The sequence below is a fragment of the Mustelus asterias genome, chromosome 9 (assembly GCF_964213995.1).
Source record: "Mustelus asterias chromosome 9, sMusAst1.hap1.1, whole genome shotgun sequence".
Lineage (NCBI taxonomy): Eukaryota > Metazoa > Chordata > Chondrichthyes > Carcharhiniformes > Triakidae > Mustelus > Mustelus asterias.
In genome coordinates, this window is record NC_135809.1 from 128,305,735 (window position 1) to 128,311,734 (window position 6,000).

Here is a 6,000-nt window from a genome sequence, read left to right on the forward strand (position 1 = left end):
GGAGGTGTTAAGGATTTAGAGGAGTATACGCGATGTAGGAAGGAGCTTAAGAAGGAAATTAGGAGAGCGAGAAGGGGTCATGAGAAGACCTTGGCGGGTAAGATTAAGGAGAATCCCAAGGCTTTCTACAAATATGTCAAGAGTAAAAGGATGAGATGTGAAGGCATAGGACCCTTAAAAGGTGAAGGGGGAAAAGTTTGTGCGGAACCGTTAGAAATGGCGGAGCTGCTTAATGAATACTTTACCTCGGTATTCACGGTGGAAAGGGATCTGGGTGGTTGTACTGCTGGATTGCGGAGGACAGAAAGGATCGAGCATGTGGACATAAAGAAAGAGGATGTGTTGGAACTATTGAATGGCATCAAGGTTGGTAAGTCGCCGGGACCGGATGGGATGTACCCCAGGTTACTGTGGGAGGCGAGGGAGGAGATTGCGGAGCCTTTGGCGATGATCTTTGCATCGTCGATGGAGACGGGAGAGGTTCCGGAGGATTGGAGGATTGCGGATGTGGTCCCTATATTCAAGAAAGGGAACAGGGACAGCCCGGGAAATTACCGACCGGTGAGTCTAACCTCAGTGGTTGGTAAGTTGATGGAGAGGATCCTGAGAGACAGGATTTATGATCATCTAGAGAAGTTTAGTATGATCAAAAGTAGTCAGCACGGCTTTGTCAGGGGCAGGTCGTGCCTTACGAGCCTGGTTGAGTTCTTTGAAAATGTGACCAAGCACATTGACGAAGGAAGAGCGGTGGATGTGGTCTATATGGACTTCAGCAAAGCGTTCGATAAGGTCCCCATGCAAGACTTCTTGAGAAAGTGAGAGGGCATGGGATCCAAGGGGCTGTTGCCTTGTGGATCCAGAACTGGCTTGCCTGCAGAAGGCAGAGAGTGGCTGTGGAGGGGTCTTTCTCTGCATGGAGGTCAGTGACCAGTGGAGTGCCCCAGGGATCTGTTCTGGGACCCTTGCTGTTTGTCATTTTCATAAATGACCTGGATGAGGAAGTGGAGAGATGGGTTGGTAAGTTTGCTGACGACACCAAGGTAGGTGGTGTTGTGGATAGTTTGGAGGGATGTCAGAAGTTGCAGCGAGACATAGATAGAATGCAAGACTGGGCGGAGAAGTGGCAGATGGACTTCAACCCGGATAAGTGTGTAGTGATCCATTTTGGCAGATCCAATGGGATGGAGCAGCAGTATAAAATGAAGGGTACCATTCTTAGCAGTGTAGAGGATCAGAAGGACCTTGGGGTCCGGGTCCATAGGACTCTTAAATCGGCCTCGCAGGTGGAGGATGCGGTCAAGAAGGCGTATGGCGTACTAGCCTTCATTAATCGAGGGATTGAGTTTAGGAGTCGGGAGATAATGCTGCAGCTTTATAGGACCCTGGTTAGACCCCACTTGGAGTACTGCGCGCAGTTCTGGTCACCTCATTACAGGAAAGATGTTGAAGCCATTGAAAGGGTGCAGAGGAGATTTACAAGGATGTTGCCTGGATTGGGGGGCATGCCTTATGAGGATAGGTTGAGGGAGCTTGGTCTCTTCTCCCTGGAGAGACGAAGGATGAGAGGTGACCTGATAGAGGTTTACAAGATGTTGAGGGGTCTGGATAGGGTGGACTCTCAGAGGCTATTTCCAAGGGCTGAAATGGTTGCTACGAGAGGACACAGGTTTAAGGTGCTGGGGGGTAGGTACAGGGGGGATGTCAGGGGTAAGTTTTTCACTCAGAGGGTGGTGGGTGAGTGGAATCGGCTGACGTCGGTGGTGGTGGAGGCAAACTCGTTGGGGTCTTTTAAGAGACTTCTGGATGAGTACATGGGATTTAATGGGATTGAGGGCTATAGATAGGCCTAGAGGTGGGGAGGTGATCGGCGCAACTTGTGGGCCGAAGGGCCTGTTTGTGCTGTGGCTTTCTATGTTCTATGTTCTATGTTCTGACACAAACTAAATCCCAGAATCCAAAATCTTGAAATTGTGCAGATTTGGACTTCCCAAAGATGTGCGGGTTTGGTTGATTGGCCATGCTAAATTGCCCCTTAGTATCAGGGGGGATTAGCAGGGTAAATATGTGAGGTTAGGGGGATAGGGTCTGGGTGAGATTGTTGTTGGTGCAGGCTTGATGGGCTGAATGGCCTCCTTCTGCACTGTACGGATTCCACAATTCTATGAACTGTTGATACTCTCCAAATTGCTCCGAGGAAATGTATTTTGAGTTATTTGTTGTGAATAGTTTCTCATTAATGGTTTATTGAAGTCACACGTCTACCCTGAATGCGGCTTGCGAGCTGGCAGACAGACAGTTCACACGATTTTCTCACATCGGCAGTTACAGACTGTGAACAGCGTAGGCCACTCTGCATTGCCTTCAGAGGCCTCACCGAGACCTTTGACCTTGTCAGCAGAGACAGATCCTTTAAACTTGTGGAAAATAGGCTGTGTGCCTGGAATCTTGGGCGTCATTTCTCCTTCCCACAAGGACAAACACATTTTTGTCAGTTTTTTAATGGAGTTTCACAAGGTCAGAGTGGGGTAAAAGCAATGCTGCATCCTGGCTCCAACTCGCTTTGGTATATTTTCTCCCTCCTGTTTTCATAGACTTTCAGCAACTCAAATGATGATAAGCCAGTCAACTTGGCAGGATTGTGCGCCAAGCCCAAAGAGTGTGATGTCTTAGTTTGTGAGTTGCTGTTTCCTGATGACACTGTGCCGTTGACCTGGATACAAACAACACTGGGCACTGTAGTCAACTTTGGTACAAACAACATGAGACACTAAGAGCAGTCAGACTTTTAACCTTTAATTACTTGTACACAAGTGAAAACACAATACAGCGCAAAGCACTGCAAGGTGTTCTGTCGATTCATACAGAAAATGTAGCGGTTATAGTTCACTGTGTCTTGCTCTTTGGAATTTTGTTATTGAAAGGGTTTTATTTTCATCCTGTGGCCAAGGCTGGGAACACAGTGCTTATGGAACAAACACAAGGTTTAGATTAGTCGCTTGTCCTGAATAGGCACGCGCTGGCCTCACTGGAGGTCTTGTTTACATATTTACTGACAGTTACCTTGTTGTTGTAACTTAACTTTCCACACCAGCATCTGCAGTTTTTAACTACTTTTAACTATAGTTTCACAAGTCCCAGTGACCCCATGGTGCTTTATTTGAAGTGAGCATCCTTAATTTTGCAGAACAAAGTGAATTAAATATTTGGCCATAGCTGGAATTACAACTTAATTTCCACAACTTCACTAGTGTCCCATACTGAAACTCACTTGCAACAGCTTGTAAATCGGTTCTCCCAGGCCTGCAAGTTGCGTGGACTGACAATCAGCCTCAAGAAGATCAAAGTTACGGACCAGGACATAAGGACTCCACCTTCCATCAACGTTGACAACTTCAACCAGCAGTTTTGCTTACCTCGAATAGACAAGCACCAGTGATCTGTCCCATGATGCCGAAATCCACACCGGGATATCCATGGCCACAACTGTCATGTCAAAGTTCAGGAGGCGAGCGTGGACCAAGGGCAAACTAACTGAAAACACAAAGGTGCATGTGTACCAGATGTGTAGGGCAACACGGTGGCACAGTGGTTAGCAGTGTTGCTTCACAGTGCCAGAGACCCGGGTTTGATTCCTGGCTTGGGTCACTGTCTATGTGGAGTCTGCACGTTCTCCCCCCTGTCTGCGTGGGTGTCCTCCGGGTGCTCTGGTTTCCTCCCACAGTACAAAGATGTGTGGGTTAGGTGGGTTGGCCACGCTAAATTGCCCCTTAGTGTCAGGGAGACTATCTAGGGTAAATGCATGAGGTATGTGGATGGGGCCTGGGTGGGATAGTGGTTGGTGCAGACTTGATGAGCCGAATGGCCTCCTTCTGCACTGTCAGGATTCTATGAGTCTATTCTATGAGTGTGTTCTCAGCACCCTCCTTTACATTAGTGAGCTGTGGCTGACAGAAAAGTAGCTTCCACCTCTGCTTCCTCAGATAAATATTGGGCATCACCTGCTCTGGTTTCCTCCCACAGTCCAAAAGACATGAGGGTTAGGTGGATTGGCCATGCTAAAATGTACTTTAGTCAGGGGGACTAGCAGGGTAAATAAGTGTGGTTACGGGGATAGGGCCTGGGTGGGATTGTTGCCAGTGCAGGCTCAATGGACCGAATGGCCTCCTTCTGCACTGTAGGGATTCTATGAAATATTTGCATTTTGGATTTAATACTTTGTTTGTATTTATTGTATATATTTTTCAAATATAGCTCTGCATCTAAACCTGACTTTCCCCTATTATAGGATGAATTCATCTTGCTGAAGTTCAAACTTATCTTTTTTTCTGGCAGTAATTTACTGGACAGAGCAGGGGCAATGGGATTGTCGAAGCCACCAACGCAATTGGATGCAACGTAGCTTTTCCAGTCATTTCGCTGGCACGCAGTCAGTCCTGCTTGTTTAGCTGTTGTGACAAGTTGTGGACACACACTGCATCAAAATATTACGCATAATGGAATTAGCAGTCGCAGTGGTAATTTTTATTTGGATAGAAGGACATTATTTTGTGCACTGATGCCTTAGTTGCACATTTGGATTAGGTACAGAATCGATCTGTACAGTATAAGTAAGGGTGTTGCACCTGCAATGCTATTTTCCCCTTGCCCACACAGTAATGGACTAGTTTCAGTGTTCAGACAAACACATTTGGCAATCCCTAATGGAAAAGTGATTTGTCTAATGGCGTTACTAATGCCCACGGTACACCGCTTTCGCACTTCCATACATTTTACACAAGGTTTTACAACCCACCTCCAGTACACATTCATGACTAGAAAATAAAGTCAGTATCTGATTCTGTGCTGTCAGTAAGCTAGTCTGGCAATGACTCGCACGTATCAAAGAATTAGTCACCAATATTATTTCAGTGTGTATTTGACATTCAATGGTGTTACCATCACTGAATCCCCCACTGTCAACATCCTTGGGGTTACCATTAACCAGAAACTCAACTGGACTCACCACATGAACGCAGTGGCTACAAGAGCAGGTCAGAGGCTAGGAATACTGCGGCGAGTAACTCACCTCCTGACTCCCCAAAGCATATCCACAAGGCACGAGTCAGGAGTTCAATAGAATACTCCCCATTTGCCTGGATGGGTGCAACTCCAACAACATTTAAGAAGCTTGACACCATCCAGGACAAAGCAGCCCGCTTGATTGGTACCACATCTACAAACATTCAATCCCTCCGCCACTGATGCTCAGTAGCAGCAGTGTGTACTATCTACAAGATGTACTGCAGCAATTCACCAAAGATCCTTAGACAGCACCTTCCAAACCCACGACTACTTCCATCTAGAAGGACAAGGGCAGCAGATACATGGGAACACCACCACCTGCAAGTTTTCCTCCAAGCCACTCACCATCCTCAAATATATTGCCATTCCTTCTCAGTCGCTGGGTCAAAATCCAGGAATTCCCTTCCTAACGGCATTGTGGGTCAACCCACAGAACATGGGCTGCAGCAATTCAAGAAGGCAGCTCACCACCACCTTCCCAAGGGCAATTAGGGATGGGCAATAAAAGCTGGCCAGCCAGCGATGCCCATGTCCCATAAATTAATTTTTTTTTAAATTGTTAATGGTCTTGAGAGTCGCAATGCAGAGCAGTCACTTCTGATAATGAGAAGTTCTGGTGAATTCAACAGGAGTGGATGTCCCTTGGGGTTGTGTTTGAGTATCCTGGGTAATAGTGGAGGTGCATTGTGTTGAAGACCTGTGTTAGGCACCATGGTTACCGCCAGGCTAACGTACATAAACTAAGCTGATCTTGGGTAGAGGAATCTTGAGGGCAACACCAAAATATGAAGTTAAAGTTTATTTATTAGTCACAAGTAAAGCTGACATTAACACTGCAATGAAGTTACTGTGAAATCCCCCCAGTCGCCACAGTCCAGCGCCTGTTTGGGTCAATGCACCTAACCAGCATGTCTTTCAGAATGTGGCAGGAAACCAGAG